Source organism: Panthera uncia, chromosome C2, assembly GCF_023721935.1.
Source record: "Panthera uncia isolate 11264 chromosome C2, Puncia_PCG_1.0, whole genome shotgun sequence".
NCBI classification, from domain to species: Eukaryota; Metazoa; Chordata; class Mammalia; order Carnivora; family Felidae; genus Panthera; species Panthera uncia.
Genome location: NC_064810.1, coordinates 43995285 through 44018443, shown reverse-complemented (window position 1 = coordinate 44018443; position 23159 = coordinate 43995285). Strand labels below are relative to the sequence as shown.

Sequence of the window (23159 nt, the reverse complement as noted above, 5' to 3'; positions counted from 1 at the left end):
ATTAAATTTGCAAAATAGAGAGATAAGGAAAGAATCCTGAAAGCAGCAAGGGAAAAAGAAAAGTCCTTAACCTACAAGGTAAGACAGATCAGGTTTGCAGCAGCTCTCCACAGTAACATGGCAGGCCAGAAGGGAGTGGCATAATATATTCAACATGCTGAGTGGGAAAAATAAGAAGCCAAGAAAACTTTATCCAGCAAGGCTGTCCTTCAGAATAGAAGGAGAGATAAAGAGTTCCCAGACAGAAACTAAAGGAGATCATGACCAATAAACCAGCCCTGCAAGACTCTCCACTCTTTGAGTGGAGAAAACAGACCAAAAGCAGCAAAGACTAGAAAGGAACAGAGAATATCACCAGAAACACCAACTTTACAGATAACAAACGGCACTAAATTTGTATCTTTCAATAATTACTCTAAATGCAAATGGACTAAATGCTCCAATCAACAGACACAGGGTATCAGAATAGATTAAAAAAAACAAGATCCATCTATATGCTGCCTACTCATTTTATACCTAAAGATGCCTGCGTATGGAAAGTGAGGGGATAAAGAACCATCTATCATGCTAATGGACATCAAAAGAAAGCAAGAGTAGCCATACTTCTAACAGAGATGCTAGATTTTAAAAGAAAGCCTGTAATAAGAGATGAAGAAGGGCACTATATCATAATAAAGTCTGTTATGTCCAAAATTGGTATAGCTACTAATGTATTAGTGTATTAGCTACTAATGTATAGCAATCCAGTGAAGAAATGGGCGGAAGTCATGAATAGACACTTTTCCAAAGAAGACATAGAGATGGCCAACAGACAAATGAAAAGATGCTCAACATCACTCATCATCAGAGCAGCACAAATAAAACCACAATGAGACACCACCTAACACTTGTCAGAATGGCTAAAATTAACAAGTCAGGAAGCAACAGATATTGGCAAGGATGCAGAGGGGAAACGGTCTTCCACTGTTGGTGGGAATGCAAACTGTTATAGCCACTTGAGAGAAATGCATGGAGGTCTCTCAAAAAACTAAAAAATAGAACTACCTATGATCCAGCAAATACCATTAGGTATTTACCCAAAGGATACAAAAATACAGTTTCAAAGGGGTACATGCACTCCATTGTTTATAGACCCATTATCAATAGTCAAACTATGGAGAGAGCCCAAATGTCCATCAACTGATGAATGGATAAAGAAGATGTGATTTATATATACAACAGAATATTACTCAGCCATAAAAAATGATATATTGCCATTTACAATGACATGGATGGAGCTAGAATGTATTCTGCTAAGTGAAACAAGTCAATCAGAGAAAGAAAAATACCATATTATTTCATTCATGTGGAGTTTAAAAAACAAAAAAAGATTAACATATGGGAAGGGGGTGGAAAAGAGGAGAGAGGGAAACAAAACAAAGGAGACTCTTAACAACAGAGAACAAACTGAGGGTTGATGGTGGAGTTGGGAGGGAGATGGGCTACATGGTTGATGGGTATTTAGGAGGCACTTGCTGTGATGAGCACTGGGTGTTTGTTGTAAGTGATGAATCACTAAATTCTACTCCTGAAACCAATATTTACACTACATGTTATGTAACTAGAATTTAAATAAAAACATGAAAAAAATAAATAAAAATAAAATACAATAATGCCATATATAAGCAATACCATGCAGTATTATTTGTCTTTGTCTACCTGGCTTCCTTCACTTAGCATAATGCCCTCAAGTTTCATCCCTGTTGTCTCAAATGGCTAGATTTACCTCTTTCTCATGGCTGAATAATATTACATTGTATATATACACCAAATCTTCATATCTATTCATCTGTTGACAGACACTTAGTTGTTTTCATATCTTGACTGTTGTGAATAATGCTGCAATGGATAAGGAGTGCAGATATCTCTTTGATATCCTGTTTTCATTTCTTTTGGGCATATTCCCAGAAATGGGAATGCTGGATCATATGGTAGTCCTACTTCCAATTTTTTGAGGAAGCTCCATACTACTTCTGTAATTGATACACCTATGTTCATACCCACAAACAGTGAACAAGGAATCCCTTTCTCTGTATCCTTGTGAACACGTGTTATTTCATCTTTTTGATGATAGGCATTATCACAGGTGTGAGATGATAGTTCACTGTGGTTTTGATTTGCATTACCATGATGATTAGTAATTTAGAGCATCTTTTCATATACTTGTTGGCCATTTATACTTCTTTGGACAAATGTTTATCAGTTCCTCTGCCCATTTTTTAATTGGATTGTGTTTTTATTATTGAGCTATGCCAGTTCCTTATACATTTTGGATATTAACCCTTTATCAAATATATGATTTGCATATATTTTCTCCCATTCCATAGGTGGTCTTTTCATTTTGATGGCTCCCATTGCTGTGCGGAAGGTTTTTTTGTTTTATGTAGTCCCACTTGTTTATTTGCTTTGGTTGCCTTTTCTTTGTGTGTCAAACGCAAACAATCATTGCCAAGATTGATGTCAAGGAGGTTATCCCCTATCTTTCCTTCTAGGAGCTTTACCTTATAGGTTTTATAACTAAGTCTCAAATCTGTCTTGAGTAAGATAGGGGTCCACTTAAATTCTCTTCATGTGGTTGTCAAATTTTCCCAGCATTCATTGAAATGACTGTTCTTTCCCCCACTGTATATTCTTGACTGCTACATTGTAAATTGACCACATACATGTGGGTTAATTTCTGGGCTTGTGATTCTGTGCCACTGATGTGTGTATATTTTATGTCAATACCATACTGTTTGGATTACTAAGGCTTTGTAATATAGCTTGAAATCAGGACAGATGATGCTTCCAGATTTGTTCTTCTTTCTCAAGATTGCTTTGGCTATTTGGGGTCTTTTGGTTTTTTGTGATTTTCTATTTCTATGAAAATGACATTGACATTTTGATAGGGATTACATTGAACCTGTAGATTATTTCGGGTAGCACACATATTTTAAGAATATAAATTCTTCCAATCCATAAGCACAGAATATCATTCCATTTGTGTCTTCTTAAATTATATTCATCAATGTCTTATAGTGTTCAGTGTATAGATTTGTTACCTCCTTGATTAAATTTTTCCTAGGTATCTTATTCTTTCTGATGCAGTTGTAAAAGGGATTGAATTCTTAGTTTCTCTGACAGTTTGTTATCACTGTATAAAAATGCAACTGATTTTTGTATATTGATTTTTGAATCCTGCTGTTTTACTGAATTTGTTTATTAGTTCTAATACTTTTTGGTGGAGTCTTAAGAGTTTTCTATATATAATACCATGTCATCTGCAAATAAAGATAATTTTACTCTTCCTTTCCATTTGTTTTTTATTTATTTTTCTTGACTAATTGTTCTGACTAGGATTTCCACTATTATGTTGAATACAATGGTGAGAATGGGCATCCTTGTCTTGCTTCCAATCTTATAGGAAATAATTTCAACTTTTTACCATTAAGTATAATGTTGGCTATGGGCTAATAATATATGGTGTTTACTATGCTGAAGTATGTTCCCTCTGTACCCAATTTGCTGAGAGTTTTTATCATGGATGGATGTTGACTTTTTGTCAAGTGCTTTTTCTGCATCTAATGAGATGATCACATAATTTTTAACCTTCATTTTGTTAATGTGGTGCATCACATTCATTGATTTCTAAATGATGAACCACCTGTATATCCCTGGAATAAATCCCACTTGATCATGGTGTATGATCCTTTTAATACAGTGCTGAATTTGTTTTGTTAATATTTTGTTAAGGATTTTCACACCTATATTCACCAGAGATATTGGTTTGTAATTTTCTTTGCTTGTAATGCCCTTGTCTGGTTTTGGCATCAGGGTAATGCTGGCCTCATAAAATGAGTTTGGAATTGTTTCCTCCTCTTCTATTTTTCAGAAGAGTGTGAGAAAGATTTGTATTATTATTTTTTAAATATTTGGTAGAACTCACCAGTGAAGTCATTTGGTCCTGGACTTTTCTTTGTTGGGAGGTTTTTTTTATTACTGATTCAATTTCCTTAGTAGTAACTACTCTGTTCAGATTTTCTATTCCCTCATGATTCAGACTTGGTTAGTGTGTTATTTATATCAGGTATTTTGGGATTTCCAGTTACTTCTCTGTTATTAATTTCTAGTTTGATCCTGTTACCTAAACAGAAATTGTGTGAATTATCTTCTTTTAAATTTGTTAAAGTATGTTTTATGATCCATAATCGGGTCTATTTTGGTGAACGTTCTATGTGAACCTGAGAAGAATATGTATTCTGCTGCTGTTGGATGTAGTAGTCTACTGATGTCAATTATATCTAGTGGACTGATGGTTTTCTCAAGTTCAACCATGTCCTTACTGATTTTCTGCCTGCTGGACCTGTCCATTTCTGATAGAGGGATACTGAAGACTCCAACTATGGTTGTGTACTCATTCATTTTTCCCAGCAGTTTCATCAATTTTTGTCTTACAAAATTTGATGCTCTGTTGTTAGGCACATACATGTTAAGGATTTCTTGGAGAGGGTTTCTTGAAGAACTGGTCCCTTTATCATTATGTAATGCACTTCCTTATCCCTAACTTCCCTTGCTGCAAAGTCTGTTATGTCCAAAATTGGTGTAGCTACTAATGTATTTTTTTTAGTTAGTGTTAGAATGGTATATTTTTCTCCACCTATTTACTTTTAATGCATTGTTTATTTACATTTAAACTGGTTTTCTTGTAGAGGAAAGATAATTGTGTCTTGATTTTTGATCCATTCCAGCAAGCGCTTTTAGTTGGTCCATTTAGATCACTGATGTTCAACATGATTATTAATATAATCAGATTAATATCTAAATTACTCATTGTTTTCTGTTTATTGTTTTTGTACTTTGTTCTTATTTTAGTCTTCACTCTCTTTCTGCCTTTTGTGACTTTAATTAAGCTTTTTTTATCATTCCACTTTCTCTCCTTTATTAGCATATCAGATATACTTTTTTTACTTTTCTTCAGTGGTTGCCCTTGAGTTTGAAATATACATTTACAACTAATGTAAATCTACTTTCAAATTAAACTATACCTCTTTGTAGGTAGAGTACCTTATGACAGCAAAATAATCCTACTTCCTCCCCTGTCCCATGTACTGTTGCTGTCATTTATTTCACTTAGATATACACATACATGAATATACAATTACATATTAACAGTATATAATACAAATAACTGTGTAGGTGTATTTATATTACATTGTTGCTATAATTGTTTTGAAAAAATGTTTTCTGTTTTTATTTTACCTTTATTTATTCCTTCTTTGATACTCTACCTTACTTTATGAAGATCCAAGTTTCTGACGTATAATATTTTCCTTCTCTTTAAAGAACTTCTTTTAAAACTTCTTGCAAGACAGGCTTACTGCCAAGAAATTCTCTCAACTTTTGTCTGAGAATATCTTTCACTTTTAAAGGATAATCTCATAAGATACAGGATTACAGGTTAGTGGTGTTTTAACACTTTAACTATTTCATTCTACTCTCTTCTTGCTTATTCTATGAAGATGACAGATACAACTCTTATCTTTGTTCTTTTATAGGTGAGTGGTTTTTTTGCCTCTGGCTTCTTTCAGATTTTTTCTCTTTGATTTTCTGTAGTTTGAAAACAATATGCTTCAGTGTTTATTGTTATTATTATTCTTTTGGCATTTATTCTACATGGTATTCTTTGAACTTCCTGGATCTATGGTTCTTAAACACTATTACTTCAAATATTCCATCCATTCCTTTCTTTCTTCTCCTTCTGGCATACCCATTATGTGTATGTTGTACCTTTGGTAGTTATTCTATAGTACTTGGATAGTCTGTGCTGTTTTTGTTTTGTTTTTCTTTGTTTTTTTTTCACGATTCTATTGACATATCCTCTAGTTCAGAGATTTGTTCTTCTGTGTCCAGTCTAACAACAAGCCCATTAAAGGCATTCTTTATTCCTGTTTGAGGTGTTTTGTTCTGTTTTGAATCTCTAGCATTTCTTTTTGTCTCATTCTTAGGATTTCCATCTCTCTACTTACATTGTCCATCTGCTCTTACATGGTGTATAATTAATCCATTAGAGACTTTAGCAGATTAATCATAGTTGTTTTAAATTCCTGACTTGAGGGGCCCCTGGGTGGTACCGTCGGTTAAGCAACTGACTCATCTTAGGTCATAATCTCATGGTTCATGGGTTCAAGCCCCACATAAGAGTCCACTTGGGACTCTCTCTCTCTCTCTCTTTCTCTCTCTCTGCCCCTCCTCCACTCATGTACATGTACTCCCTCTCTCAAAATAAACTTTTTTTTTTTAATTCCTGATTTGAAGTTAAGAAAAAAAACAGATGAACATAGGGAGGAAAAAGAGAGAGGCAAACCATAAAACAGATTCAACTACAGAGAACAAACTGAGGGTTGCTGGAAGGGAGGAGGGCAAGAGGATGGGTTACATGGGTGATGGGTATCAAGGAGGGCACTTACAATGAGTACTGGGTGTTGTATGTTAAGTGATGAATTACTAAATTCTACTCAAGAAACTAATATTACACTATATGTGAACTAATTGAAATTTAAGTAAAAACTTAAAAGAAAAAAAAATCCTGATTTGATCATTCCAACCATGTCTGCTTCTGATGTTTGCTATGTCTCTTCAAATTGTGTTTTTGCCTTTTGATATACTTTGTAATTTTTTTTTTCTTGAAAGCCAGACATGATGTACCAGCAATAGTTCCTGTGGTTGTTTCCATTTGTGAGTCTCTGCTCTGAGAAAGTGACTTCCCTATATTTGCCTCTCTTTCCAATCTTGGGGGCAACAACTTGCCCAGTATCCACCCCTCTCCCACAGGTCCAAGAGGAGTTGGTTTTTCAGTCTGTTAAGCTTTTCACTTATTGTTAGGACTCAGTGACTTATTACAATCTCATTATATGTGAAACTGAATAGCTTTTCTTTTTATTCCTAGATAAGTTTTTTTAGATTAGTTTAATTCATTTCTGTCTTTGAAGCACTAATGACAAACTAAATCTGTGTGTAACAAAAAGAAAACAAAACAAAACACCCATAGGTAAAATATTCATTCTATATTAGAAGTTGAAATAGAGAAATAACTAGATTGTCAGCTTCAGTATCATGGAAAAGTTCAGTGTGCCTCATATCATGCTAACGTGGTATAACTAGGGTAAGAATACATGAATGTGCTGCTCACAAAATGTACCCTTTGGCTATTTATTAGTAAATTACCAATAAATATATCAACATATCACACTGATGGCTATTGGTCATAATTAACTTAATATCTTTTTTTAATTCTTTTTCTTTATTTTTTTAACATTTATTCACTTTTGAGAGAGAGAAAGATAGCGTGTGAGTGGAAAAAGGAAACAGAAAGAGGGAGACACAGAATCTGAAGCAGGCTCCAGACTCTGAGTTGTCAGCACAGAGCCCGATATGGGGCTCAAACCCATGAACCATGAGATCATGACCTGAGCCAAGGCTGGATGCTTAACCAACTAAGCCACCCAGACACTTCTCTTTTTTTTTTTTTTAATTCTTGAACACCCCTGTAAAAATGAAACTTTTTAATAATGAAAAAAATTCCTTTCATGTAACTCAGTAACATAATTAAAAATATTTCTGAAGGGTTGTAATAGCTAATAAAAGCTAACTACTAAGATCAATCAACCAATATTTATTAAGATCCTACTATATGCTTAATGAGTGTTAACAAGAGCAGGAAGAAAGATGTTCAAAATTCATTAAATTTGGGGCACTTATTCAAAATTTCCCAGTGTGATTTTGATATATAGCCAGCGTTAAGAACCTCTGGGTTCTCATGATTAAGAACAAACCACTAATAGCACAGCATTCAAGGCTCTTCCTGTCCTGACTCCTATTTTTCTTCCTTCATCTCCTACCTCACTCCTCTTCATAGTCTTTACCCATTCCTAACTATTTACTGGTCCCCCACAAAATGCTATCATATGTGTTCTCCATGACCTTGTACTTATTACTTCCATTGTCTGGAATGATTTGTAGTCACCAATCATTTAATGAATAGCAACTAATATTTCAACACTCGGCTCAAGCTTCACTGCCTATATAAAGTCCTTTTTAGTGCCTGAAAGTAGATGTGACCATCTTTTCCTTTGAAGCTACTGGTAACCTGCTCATATTTCCATCACAACATCTATAGCAAGTTGTCTCCACCCATTTAACTCTCTCTTCCCATTAGTAAATTCTCAAAGAACTAAGTTTACTCATATTTGTATTCTTGATATAAGGCCACTAGCAATATAATTAATAAACACTATGTGTGCTATTTCAAAGGTAGTGATCTAGGTTTGGTTCCAAAATCTTTAGATAATTTACTAGATTGTGACCTTCAGTAAATTCCCCAAAGTCTGACTTTGTTTTTTCAGATGTTGAGTGTGAATAAACAACATGACCTACTTCCTAATTCAGAGAGAGGATGTAATGAAATGGTGCACCTAAGTCCTTAAAACATACTAATAACTCAATTAATAATAGCTATTATTGTGATTGTGTGGTCAGGTGCATCTATAAATTCTCAAAGCTGATTAAGTGTTCTTTTTGTTATTTTTTAGAGGTTTAAAGCAAGGCCAAAGTATTAAGCCAGTTTCTAAGAAACTCATTCTTAATAAACATAGGACTGGAATTCAGTCTCAAGCTTATTTGATTACGCAGCTCTGAACAAAGTAAAACTTTAAGAAACATAAGGAGATAGAAAATCAAGCATCATATTGACCAAACTTTAATAGTAAGCTATTTCCTCTACTGGATACATGCAGAAAACTCCCCTTAACTCATCTTTAATCTCTTGAAGTTGGAAGAAAAAAAAATACCAAATTTTCTAGGCCTTCTTTTACTTTTCTATCCTTGACAATTCACATCATTCTGACATCTTGAGATTTTCATTATTGCTTCTACTATTTCAGAATTGAGGTATCAATGTACCTTCTAAGGACTTCCTACTTCTAACTCTTTCTCATTTTACCTTTCATTGCATTTATTTCTGAACAGAAGAGACCTAGGTTATGCATGATTTTTCCTTTATTCTACAGCTGTCGGTTTTAATTAGAAAAAGCTATGGGCAGAAGGCTATGCACATTCTCCATTACGGTTTGTAGAATAAGAATCATATTTTTCTTCTACATTTTTTCCTATTAAATTCACTAGTTATCAGGCCTGGGTTTATGGAAAAGTCGTACTCTATATAAGCTGAGATATATGTAAACAGTTACCAGCCAAACAGCAACCACAGAAATCTTCCTGAAGATTTTCTATCTTTCCCTAGACATTTAGTAAGGGGGATACTTTTTAATATATTTAAATAGACTTAATTCATATAAATTTATAATTTATAATTAAATTCTCAGATATTTTCCAACAATATTTAGTCAGTTTTTGTTTCTTTTTTGTTGTCAGTTTAAAGGAAAGTAGTACTTTAGGCTCCTCTTTAGTGCTTGCAAAGAGGCACTTTAAGCTCCAAAAAAATGCTACCAGCTTCTTAGTCTAGATTAGCTTTCCTAGTTGAGATCTCTTTCACATGCCAAGAGATGATGTGTTTATTCATTCTCTTAACCTCAGAAAGACAATATAGTGTGTTGCTTAAGAACATAAACTTCTTGGGGTGCCTGGGTGGCTCAGTTGGTTAAGCCTCTGACTTCGGCTTAGGTCATGATCTCCTGGTCTGTGCGTTCGAGCCCTGAGTCATGCTCTGTGCTAACAGCTCAGAGCCTGGGGCTTGCTTCAGATTCTGGGTCTCCTCTCTCTCTGCCCCTCCCTTACTTGTGCTCTTTCAAAAGTAAATAAATAAACTTAAGAGGAAAAAAAAACCTTACTGACTATATACTTAGGATGGATACATTTAGGGGGGAAAAAAAAGAATATAAACTCCAGAAATCCAAATCCTTTACTCTGTTAGTTTCCTAGGGATGTCATAATAAAGTATTACAAAAGGGGACTCTAGAATAACAGAAATGTATTGTCTTAGTTCTGGGGGCTAGATGTCTGAGACACAGATGTTAGCTCTTTCAGAGAGCTGCCAGAGAGTATCTATTTCATGGTCCTTTCCCAGTTTATGGCAATTTGCTGGCAATCTGTGGTGTTGCTTGCCTTGCAGATGCATAACTCTAATATCTGCCTTCATCTTTACATAGCTTCTCCCTACATACATGTCTATGTCCAAATTTCCTCTTTTTATTAGGACACAAATTATATTGGATTAAGGGCCCACCCACCCTACACCAGTATAACCTCATTTTAACTGATTATGTCTGCAACAATCTTATTTCCCAAAGAAGGTAATATACAATATACTGAGGCAATAGGGGTTAAAAACAACTGATTTTGGTAGGGGGATGGGAGTGGGGGGGGGGAGACACAAATGAACCCTTAACACTCTGTAACTAATACACTTCAACACTATGCCAAGTTACCTACTTAGTTTGTGTCCTAATTTCCTCACCTATAAAATGGGGATGATAATGATACTGGTTACTTTATGGATTGTTGTGAGGATTATACAATTAAATACATTAAAGTACTTAGTACAATTCCCAGCAAGGAGTGAACACTCAAAAACTCAAAGTTTATACCACTGCATTTAAGCAGCTATTTCTGGGGAAATGGGCTACAGAAAAGTAATTATTTTAAAATGAAAATCCAAGCCCCTTAAATGTCAGTAATTGGATATTTTAAAAACATAAGGCTTAGATGCATATCAATTTTGTTCTATAGTTTAGGAATATGTTTATTTTCAAAAGTGCAATAGTTGTAGGAGTGCCTGGGTGGCTCAGCCAGTTAAACATTCAACTCTTGATCTCGGCTCAGGTCATGATCCCACAGTTCATGAGACTGAGTCCCACATCAAGCTCTACGCTGACATTGTGGAGCCTACTTGGGATTCTCTCTCTCCCTCTGTCTCTCCCCCTCTCCCATTCTCGTATACCCACAGGCTTGCTCACTCGCTCTCTCTCTCAAGATATATAAACTTTTTTTAAAAAAGTACAATAGTTGTATACAGAAGTTGGATCAATATTGGACACAATACTTTGTGTTACAAATTTTCTCATGTTAATCAAGCAAATGGTAATGACCAAAAATATTGTACACTATATTAATACACTGAAAGTCTGAACATAATAGCACTAAGTCATTCATTAAAAGATCAAATTTCTTGTAAAGCAAAGTTTAGTTCAGGTCACCTATGTTTCCTATACTGTAAAATAAGAATTTTATCAAGGGACATTTTTTTTAATGTTTAATTTTGAGACAGAGGGAGACAGAGCGTGAGTGGGGGAGGGGCAGAGAGAGGGAGACACAGAATCTGAAGCAGGCTCCAGGCTCCAAGCTGTCAGCACAGAGCCCGATGCGGGGCTTGAACCCACGAATCGTGAGATCATGACCTGGGCCGAAGTCAGACACTTAACCGACTGAGCCACCCAGGCGCCCCTCAAGGGACATTTTAAAGTATACTTGAGTAAAAGCAAACATATACTATCCATTTTGGGAGACTGGCTTAATGGTTCTATTAAAATATGCCCCCTAAATCAATAATACTCTACTGAGGATAGTAGCAAAATTGATGCTACTTAACCAGGAAACTCTACAGACTCTAATTATATAAACTTATATTCACTTCATAATTAAGCTTTTAGTGTAAGGGCTAAAATTCTTTTAAAAAGTTATTTGGATAGTAATATTACATGATCAGTCATTGGACATGTGCTGGGTTTGGGCCACCCATTACCCATTCCACTTGTTTTACTGACAGCATTTTTAAAAAATTACTTGTGCCATATAGTGTCCAGTCACAGTAAGGTTGTCAATCAAGGAGTTCTACTCTTTCAATGATGCTGGTGTTCATGACACAATCTAGCCAATCAGACTCACTTTTGCAGGAATAAGATTTTTAGCTGAATGATAAAATTATAGGAAGAAAAAGGGCTGAAATCAATTCAGCCCAATGAGGCTAATACTTAATTCCTGATGCCTAGATCCCAGGTGCTGCCTTGGTTTCCATCTTTTTCTAAAGTTGATTCTCTAGGATTCTCTTTGCTTCTGTGGATTATTCAACATTTTTAAAGCTCCTTTTCTGCTTATTTTAATTCCTACAGCTTGCAAACAAAGAACTAGAATGGATACAGATGGGGATCTGTAAGTTGGAGTGTCTCAAGCCATCTGCATCTAAATTTTGGAGAGTGCTTATTAAAAATGAATAGTCCTAAACACTATCTCAAACATTAAATCCAATTCATTGGTAGTGGGCCCAGAAATGTGCCACTTAATAGTGGCAGCAAGTTCTGCAGCAATTCTTATAGACACTAAGACTTGGTAGTTGCTATGCTAGATCTGATTTGAAGGAAAATGAAAAGTAGCCCATGCAGAGGAACATCAGGAACTGGAGATTCAAACTATACAGCCTCTCATTAGGTACTAAAGTCTTAGTCTTTATTATTGTTTGTTAATCAAGGCTAGTTACACAAATGGCTAAAACATATCAAGACAAATTAGTAAACAAGAGCCACAGAAAGAGTAATAATAAAGAAAAAGCAAGAAAAAACAATATATACAGAAAATGAGAGTAAAAATAACAGTATCATTTGAAGCCATACTATTAATTGCTAATAACAAAAAATTGTATATTCCAAGGATTTTTTTTTTGTAGGCTCCACATCCAATGTAGGGCTTGAACTCACAACTCTGAGATTAAGAGACACAGGCTCCAATGAGTGAGCCAGCCAGGCATGCTATCTAGAGATTCTTTATAAAGACTCTTTGCAAATAATTTTCTATTCTTTTAAAACAGATTTTAATTATTTTATAAGAGATATAGGCTCAGTGTTTTTAAGTGCTTTCAAGACATTAATATTGAGAAACAATATTTAAATTTAATATCTTTGCATTTTTAATACTCCAGACATTGCTTGAAATTCTCCTTCTCACTTAGAAAGTACACTGATCTCACAGGCTTAAGATCGGCTTTCTTTTTTCCTTTGTGGTTACTCATTTGGTCTATCAGCTTTGCCAAGTAACTTAATGTCCATATAAATTCCATTAGTAAAATAAGGGCAGTAATTTATGCTGCTTACTTACCTTAGAGAGGTGGAATAAAAACGATAAAGTGGTAGAATTAAATTAATATACATAGTTGAGAAGCATTTGGTCTTTTTCTTTATTTTTCCTAGTATGCCAAATCCTCCATCAACTGGAGATACATTTTTATACGTGCATTAATGGGAGAGACTGCTAAAAGTAAAACATGTTTGAGTTTTTCAGAAAAATATCCTCGTTTAGCACAAAGATGCTATCCATTTATTTTGAACTTAAATTAGAACTGATTTTCCTAATAACTACAGGCTCACACAGGTTATATTTCAAATACTTAATGTAATATGACTTGAAATACAGTAAAAAAGATAAAAATGTACACACACTTTAAATTTATAGTTCTTTTCATTATAGCACTAAAATGGGATACTTGGAATTATGTGAACCATTGCGCACCAGTGAAAAAAAGTTTATAGAGCAAGTAGTATAGTGTTTTAGGCTGTGTGTGTGTGTGTGTGCGTGTGTGTGCGTGTGTGTGTGTAGACAGATAGTAAGTCAGAGTGGAAATAATTGCTAACAGGTTATAAGAGCTACGGTAATAGCTAAGTAAGCTATTTTTAAGCTTTTGAACAAAATACTGTAACTCAAGCTAAACATATGATATTTATTTCAAATATATTCCATTCCCTACATATGACAGTCATAAGCATTTAATTCAAGATTTCAATCATCAAGTCAGAATGCTGGAAGGAAGAAGGGGAGAGGAAGCAGATGCTCTCTCTGTTTCCCCATGAGATTGGAAGATAGCTCTCATCCTTCTATGGATTGCCATATACTTAGTTTAAGAAGAAATACACATTAATTGCCAAAATACTAAAATAGTGTCCAAGAACAGGACAGCAAGCAAATAACCACACCTCTCTTCGAGTACTTCTGAGGAACACAGACTCCTCCTAAGCCAGCTATTTCTAGTAGGCTTTTATTGGAAAGGGAGCATCCCAAGGAGCTTGAGAGCACAGATAACTGACAGAAATAAAACTGCCTGGAGTAAAAGGAAATGACTGTATTTAATTGTATTCCTTTCTTATTGTACCATGTGGGCTCATTTTTTCCCTTTCATAAAATTTCCAAAAGTGAAAGCAATGATGCCACCTCTTCATCAAATGTGTTTTTTTAAAGGAACATTTGTTACTCTAAGCAACAGTATTCCTGATAAACAAATGACACTTATACGCCTAAGAGTGGTCCGCATGCTGCAGTGTGCCCTATTTTACAACCATTATAAAGGTGGACTGGGATAGCTTGCAACCTCCAAAATACAGCCAAAAATATAATCTGAGTCTGAAGCTTTCCTTATGAGATGATGCAGGATCTATTTCCTGACCCTGGTAATCCCAACCAGTTTGTACGAATCATTGTTCTTTTCTACAATTTCTCCAAACCTGGAAATGTTGCCATTCAAAATATACCCTTCCTAGAGATTAATTTGTCAGTGATAGCATGTGACCAAATTAATCCTGTTTGCAAAAAATCAGAGAGAATGTAAAGTCAGCTCTTGGCTGGATATCAGGCAGCAAAGAGAGAATAGGATTGGTGGCTGCCACCACAAAATGTGTTTGAAAGCTCAGAATGATGGAGCTATAGAGGTGTTGGGAAATGATATAGTGTTTATCACCCAGGAAAAAGGGGATTAAAGCAAACAGAGCCCCACCCCATTCCTTCATTTTTGCTAAAACATTCCCCCATTTTCACTTCAGCTGGAAACTATAGCCAAATCCCTGACTTCAGGGCTCATTTCCATGAGCAAAGTACAGGTGGCCAAGCTATTCTGTTCATTCATAAAAATGAAAGTGAAGCTAGTGTGTTTAAAGCATCTGAAACAAGATTACATACTGTTAAAGTTACCACTTTCCCTTTTACTTCTCTAAAGTCCATTTCTTACACATTTGACCTGTATTTCCTGATGAGAGAAATAGCACACATAGCAAACACAGAGGAAGCTTTGTTTCTTTTCTTTTTTAAATTCTTTGCCCTCTATAAATTTTCTGTGGGAATGCTGTCATGTTAGATGGATCCATGCTGCCTCCTCTGAAGGGATTAGAGACTCGTTTTAGGACTAGATGAGAATAAAATTCCTGACCCAGCTGCTGTTCTTAACCACCTACAAGAATAGGGCAAAGTTTCTGCAGAACCAAACCCCATTTCGCTGAATAGCTAAATCTTGTATCTCCAGGAATTTATTTTGAAGGGTGGTTGATTATCTAACTGTTCTTATTTTCTCAGAGAATTTTTACTCCTATTTTCTATTATCATTTTTCTGGAGTGTAACAGATTTTGATAAAATTGTGCAGGTGAAGTTGGGGTGATCAGTTAACATCTCAGTCATGCAAACAATATCAAATAGAATGGCAGTCAACATCATTTTTAAACTCTCCTCTTGTCTAAGCTAAACTGACCCCAGAATCTACACTACACTGTTTCTTTTCTTTTTTTTTTTTTTAAATATGGAACGCTTCACGAATTTGCTTGTCATCCTTGCGCAGGGGCCATGCTAATCTTCTCTGTATCGTTCCAATTTTAGTATATGTGCTGCCGAAGCGAGCACTACACTACACTGTTTCTTACAAGGCTTCTTTCCTGGTTCTCCTACCATCTCTCCAATGTTCTCTTTTTAGTAGCAAAACAGACTTTTCCACTGTCTCACACAGAGGAATTTGGGGCTCCTATTGATTCACATGCCCTCATTTAAGAATTTTTTTCCAGGGATACCTGGGTGGCTCAGTCGGTTAAGAGTCTGACTTCAGCTCAGGTCATGATCTCACACTCCGTGAGTTCAAGCCCCATGTCAGGCTCTGTGCTGACAGTTCAGAGCCTGGAGCCTGCTTCGGATTCTGTGTCTCCCCTTCTCTCTGTCGCCCCCCTGCTCACACTGTGTATCTCTCTGTGTCTCAAAAATAAAATAAATGAAAAAAAAAAATAAAAAGAAAAAAGAAGAAAGAAATTTTTCCAAATACAGCAAGTTATGTCTCTATAAGGACTCTTCTATTTGGGAGCATGTATTCTGATTCCAATTTCAATTTTATAAATAAGACAGAAAAAATCCTTGTATATAAATATTAGCCTCTTTTTCTATGCATTTCCCTAGAATTTAAATTCATGAAAACAGAATTAATGGATCCAAGCATACGACTATATTTCAATATTCTGCTTAATTGCTTTCTGGAACATTTTATATCTTCAAAAGAAATGTTTGTTGTCACAGCATCATTAGAGGCAGGATATACTAACCTGAAGACATAACATACTAGAAAATACAGTTAAATAGGATGTGCAAAGATTCTCTACACATTTAAAAAAAAAACTCAGAAAATTAACCAAGAAAAAGATCAATAGACATAATTCCATAAAATTGTAAACTTCTCCAAAAATATTAATTGTTAAGAAATGAGAGCTAGGGGTGCACCTGGGTGGCTCCATCGGTTAAGCTTCTGATTTCAGCTCAAGTCATGATCTCGTGATTTGTGAGTTCAAGTCCCACATTGGGCCCTGTGTTGATAGCTGGAGGCTGCTTCAGATTCTGTGTCTCCCACTTCCTCTGCCCCTCACCTGCTCACACCCTCTCTCTCAAAAATAAATAAAACATTAAAAAAAATTTTTTAAGAAAAAAGAAATGAGAAGTAGGGAAGAAAACTTTGTTGCTTTTAGCTAAAGATTTAGCTTTAGCTCTTAGTCAAATTCTTAACCCCCATTCAACTGTTTTCTAGGTTTTTTCATCCAAGGAGTTTTTTAGAGCTAAACATTACAAGATTGTGTATGTATGTGTGGATTCAAGATAAAGTTACACTTGCAGTAAAGCCTCATGAATCTGCTTTTGTGTCAGCCTCATTCCATGTAGTAAACATCTCTACACTTGAGCATACCTTTTGCTCCCCCTCTTTTCCATCTACAACTAGGTAAGTATCAGCCATTCTTGTTCATGTGGATATTCATAAATGGGCTTAGAATGATTTAGATTTAAATTGGAAGGTAAGAAACGCCACTTCAGAATAACTTCTATTAGTTGTAATTCTATAACTGACTTTTTGCCAGGAAGCTTATCATTGGTATATAAAATACTATTGTAGTCATTGGCAAATGGACATCTTATTTCCCAACTGCTTATTTATCAATGTGTACATGAGCCTTCAGAAGCTATCTTAAAGGGAAAGGAATAGTGAGTGGGAAAATTTGAAGGTTGAAACCAATCTTGATATCCAAATATTAATACATTTATTTAAAGACAAATTGGAGGAAACACCTGGAGTTAAAATGACATATATAAGTAGTATATTAAGAATTTATACGTAACAAGGATGGTTCCGGAAGATGGCGGCGTAGGAGGACGCGGGGCTCACAGCGCGTCCGGCCGATCACTTAGATTCCATCTACACCTGCCTAAAGAACCCAGAAAACTGCCAGAGGATTAGCAGAAGGGAGTCTCAGGAGTCAAGCGCAGACTAGAGGCCCACGGAAGAGGGTAGGAAGGGCGGCGAGGCGGTGCGCGCTCCACGGACTGGCGGGAGGGAGCCGGGGCGGAGGGGCGGCTCCCGGCCAAGCAGAGCCCCCGAGTCTGGCTGGCAAAAGCGGAGGGGCCGGACAGACTGTGTTCTGACAGCAAGCGCGACTTAGCGTCTGGGAGGTCATAAGTTAACAGCTCTGCTCGGAAAGCGGGAAGGCTGGAGGACAAAGGGAGGGAGAGCTGCTGAGCCCCCGGACGGCAGAGCTCAGTTTGGTGGGGAACAAAGGCGCCAGCGCCATCTCCCCCGCCCATCCCCCAGCCAAAATCCCAAAGGGAACCAGTTCCTGCCAGGGAACTTGCTCGCTCCGCGCAAACACCCAACTCTGTGCTTCTGCGGAGCCAAACCTCTGGCAGCGGATCTGACTCCCTCCCGCTGCCACAGGGCTCCTCCTGGAGTGGATCACCTAAGGAGAAGCGAGCTAAGCCTGCCCCTCCAGCCCCCGTGCACCTTGCCTACCCACCCCAGCTAATACGCCAGATCCCCAGCAACACAAGCCTGGCAGTGTGCAAGTAGCCCAGATGGGACACGCCACCCCACAGTGAATCCCGCCCCTAGGAGAGGGGAAGAGAAGGCACACACCAGTCTGACTGTGGCCCCAGCAGTGGGCTGGGGGCAGACATCGGGTCGGACTGCGGCCCCGCCCACTAACTCCAGTTATACACCACAGCACAGGGGAAGTGCACTGCAGGTCCTCACCACGCCAGGGACTCTCCAAAATGACCAAACGGAAGAATTCCCCTCAGAAGAATCTCCAGGAAATAACAACAGCTAATGAACTGATCAAAAAGGATTTAAATAATATAACAGAAAGTGAATTTAGAATAATAGTCATAAAATTAATCGCTGGGCTTGAAAACAGTATACAGGACAGCAGAGAATCTCTTGCCATAAAGATCGAGGGACTAAGGAACAGTCACGAGGAGCTGAAAAACGCTTTAAACGAAATGCAAAACAAAATGGAATCCACGATGGCTCGGCTTGAAGAGGCAGAGGAGAGAATAGGTGAACTAGAAGATAAAGTTATGGAGAAAGAGGAAGCTGAAAGAAAGAGAGATAAAAAAATCCAGGAGTATGAGGGGAAAATTAGAGAACTAAGTGATACACTAAAAAAAAATAATATACGCATAATTGGTATCCCAGAGGAGGAAGAGAGAGGGAAAGGTGCTGAAGGGGTACTTGAACAAATTATAGCTGAGAACTTCCCTGAACTGGGGAAGGAAAAAGGCATTGAAATCCAAGAGGCACAGAGAACTCCCTTCAGACGTAACTTGAATCGATCTTCCGCACGACATATCATAGTGAAACTGGCAAAATACAAGGATAAAGAGAAAATTCTGAAAGCAGCAAGGGATAAACGTGCCCTCACTTATAAAGGGAGACCTATAAGACTCGTGACTGATCTCTCCTTTGAAACTTGGCAGGCCAGAAAGGCTTGGCACGATATCTACAGTGTGCTAAACAGAAAAAATATGCAGCCGAGAATCCTTTATCCAGCAAGTCTGTCATTTAGAATAGAAGGAGAGATAAAGGTCTTCCCAAACAAACAAAAACTGAAGGAATTTGTCACCACGAAACCAGCCCTACAAGAGATCCTAAGGGGGATCCTGTGAGACAAAGTACCAGAGACATCACTACAAGCATAAAACATACAGACATCACAATGACTCTAAACCCATATCTTTCTATAATAACACTGAATGTAAATGGATTAAATGCGCCAACTAAAAGACATAGGGTATCAGAATGGATAAAAAAACAAGACCCATCTATTTGCTGTCTACAAGAGACTCATTTTAGATCTGAGGACACCTTTAGATTGAGAGTGAGGGGATGGAGAACTATTTATCATGCTCCTGGAAGCCAAAAGAAAGCTGGAGTAGCCATACTTATATCAGACAAACTAGACTTTAAATTAAAGGCTGTAACAAGAGATGAAGAAGGGCATTATATAATAATCACAGGGTCTATCCACCAGGAAGAGCTAACTATTATAAATGTCTATGCGCCAAATACCCGAGCCCCCAGATATATAAAACAATTACTCATAAACATAAGCAACCTTATTGATAAGAATGTGGTCATTGCAGGGGACTTTAACACCCCACTTACAGAAATGGATAGATCATCTAGACACACAGTCAATAAAGAAACAAGGGCCCTGAATGATACATTGGATCAGATGGACTTGACAGATATATTTAGAACTCTGCATCCCAAAGCAACAGAATATACTTTCTTCTCGAGTGCACATGGAACATTCTCCAAGATAGATCATATACTGGGTCACAAAACAGCCCTTCATAAGTTTACAAGAATTGAAATTATACCATGCATACTTTCAGACCACAATGCTATGAAGCTTGAAATCAACCACAGGAAAAAGTCTGGAAAACCTCCAAAAGCATGGAGGTTAAAAAACACCCTACTAACGAATGAGTGGGTCAACCAGGCAATTAGAGAAGAAATTAAAATATATATGGAAACAAACGAAAATGAAAATACAACAATCCAAACGCTTTGGGATGCAGCGAAGGCAGTCCTGAGAGGAAAATACATTGCAATCCAGGCCTATCTCAAGAAACAAGAAAAATCCCAAATACAAAACCTAACAGCACACCTAAAGGAAATAGAAGCAGAACAGCAAAGGCAGCCTAAACCCAGCAGAAGAAGAGAAATAATAAAGATCAGAGCAGAAATAAACAATATAGAATCTAAAAAAACTGTAGAGCAGATCAACGAAACCAAGAGTTGGTTTTTTGAAAAAATAAACAAAATTGACAAACCTCTAGCCAGGCTTCTCAAAAAGAAAAGGGAGATGACCCAAATAGATAAAATCATGAATGAAAATGGAATGATTACAACCAATCCCTCAGAGATACAAACAATTATCAGGGAATACTATGAAAAATTATATGCCAGCAAATTGGACAACCTGGAAGAAATGGACAAATTTCTAAACACCCACACTCTTCCAAAACTCAATCAGGAGGAAATAGAAAGCTTGAACAGACCCATAACCAGCGAAGAAATTGAATCGGTTATCAAAAATCTCCCAACAAATAAGAGTCCAGGACCAGATGGCTTCCCAGGGGAGTTCTACCAGACATTTAAAGCAGAGATAATACCTATCCTTCTCAAGCTATTCCAAGAAATAGAAAGGGAAGGAAAACTTCCAGACTCATTCTATGAAGCCAGTATTACTTTGATTCCTAAACCAGACAGAGACCCAGTAAAAAAAGAGAACTACAGGCCAATATCCCTGATGAATATGGATGCAAAAATTCTTAATAAGATACTAGCAAATCGAATTCAACAGCATATAAAAAGAATTATTCACCATGATCAAGTGGGATTCATTCCTGGGATGCAGGGCTGGTTCAACATTCGCAAATCGATCAACGTGATACATCACATTAACAAAAAAAAAGAGGAGAACCATATGATCCTGTCAATCGATGCAGAAAAGGCCTTTGACAAAATCCAGCACCCTTTCTTAATAAAAACCCTTGAGAAAGTCGGGATAGAAGGAACATACTTAAAGATCATAAAGGCCATTTATGAAAAGCCCACAGCTAACATCATCCTCAACGGGGAAAAACTGAGAGCTTTTTCCCTGAGATCAGGAACACGACAGGGATGCCCACTGTCACCGCTGTTGTTTAATATAGTGCTGGAAGTTCTAGCATCAGCAATCAGACAACAAAAGGAAATCAAAGGCATCAAAATTGGCAAAGATGAAGTCAAGCTTTCGCTTTTTGCAGATGACATGATATTATACATGGAAAATCCGATAGACTCCACCAAAAGTCTGCTAGAACTGATACATGAATTCAGCAAAGTTGCAGGATACAAAATCAATGTGCAGAAATCAGTTGCATTCTTATACACTAACAATGAAGCAACAGAAAGACAAATGAAGAAACTGATCCCATTCACAATTGCACCAAGAAGCATAAAATACCTAGGAATAAATCTAACCAAAGATGTAAAAGATCTGTATGCTGAAAACTATAGAAAGCTTATGCAGGTAATTGAAGAAGATATAAAGAAATGGAAAGACATTCCCTGCTCATGGATTGGAAGAATAAATATTGTCAAAATGTCAATACTACCCAAAGCTATCTACACATTCAATGCAATCCCAATCAAAATTGCACCAGCATTCTTCTCGAAACTAGAACAAGCAATCCTAAAATTCATATGGAACCACAAAAGGCCCCGAATAGCCAAAGTAATTTTGAAGAAGAAGACCAAAGCAGGAGGCATCACAATCCCAGACTTTAGCCTCTACTACAAAGCTGTCATCATCAAGTCAGCATGGTATTGGCATAAAAACAGACACATAGACCAATGGAATAGAATAGAAACACCAGAACTAGACCCACAAAAGTATGGCCAACTCATCTTTGACAAAGCAGGAAAGAACATCCAATGGAAAAAAGACAGTCTCTTTAACAAATGGTGCTGGGAGAACTGGACAGCAACATGCAGAAGGTTGAAACTAGACCACTTTCTCACACCATTCACAAAAATAAACTCAAAATGGATAAAGGACCTGAATGTGAGACAGGAAACCATCAAAACCTTAGAGGAGAAAGCAGGAAAAGACCTCTCTGACCTCAGCCGTAGCAATCTCTTACTCGGCACATCCCCAAAGGCAAGGGAATTAAAAGCAAAAGTGAATTACTGGGACCTTATGAAGATAAAAAGCTTCTGCACAGCAAAGGAAACAACCAACAAAACTAAAAGGCAACCCACGGAATGGGAAAAGATATTTGCAAATGACACATCGGACAAAGGGCTAGTATCCAAAATCTATAAAGAGCTCATCAAACTCCACACCCGAAAAACAAATAACCCAGTGAAGAAATGGGCAGAAAACATGAATAGACACTTCTCTAAAGAAGACATCCGGATGGCCAACAGGCACATGAAAAGATGCTCAACGTCGCTCCTTATCAGGGAAATACAAATCAAAACCACACTCAGATACCACCTCACGCCAGTCAGAGTGGCCAAAATGAAGAAATCAGGAGACTATAGATGCTGGAGAGGATGTGGAGAAACAGGAACCCTCTTGCACTGTTGGTGGGAATGCAAATTGGTGCAGCCGCTCTGGAAAGCAGTGTGGAGGTTCCTCAGAAAATTAAAAATAGACCTACCCTATGACCCAGCAATAGCACTGCTAGGAATTTATCCAAGGGATACAGGAGTACTGATGCATAGGGGCACCTGTACCCCAATGTTTATAGCGGCACTCTCAACAATAGCCAAATTATGGAAAGAGCCTAAATGTCCATCAACTGATGAATGGATAAAGAAATTGTGGTTTATATACACAATGGAATACTACGTGGCAATGAGAAAAAATGAAATATGGCCTTTTGTAGCAACATGGATGGAACTGGAGAGTGTGATGCTAAGTGAAATAAGCCATACAGAGAAAGACAGATACCATATGGTTTCACTCTTATGTGGATCCTGAGAAACATAACAGAAACCCATGGGGGAGGGGAAGGAAAAAAA

At 37.1% G+C, this 23159-nt stretch overlaps 1 protein-coding gene and 1 non-coding gene across 2 annotated transcripts in view; both read right to left on the bottom strand.

Moving 5' to 3' along the window:
- The window catches only part of EPHA6 (EPH receptor A6), an 867771-nt gene that overhangs the window by 832350 nt on the left and 12262 nt on the right, over positions 1-23159 (bottom strand). The window lies entirely within an intron of this gene.
- LOC125922153 (U6 spliceosomal RNA) lies at positions 15573-15679 on the bottom strand. Its single transcript, XR_007457591.1, has one exon. It is a non-coding gene; the product is annotated as a U6 spliceosomal RNA (small nuclear RNA).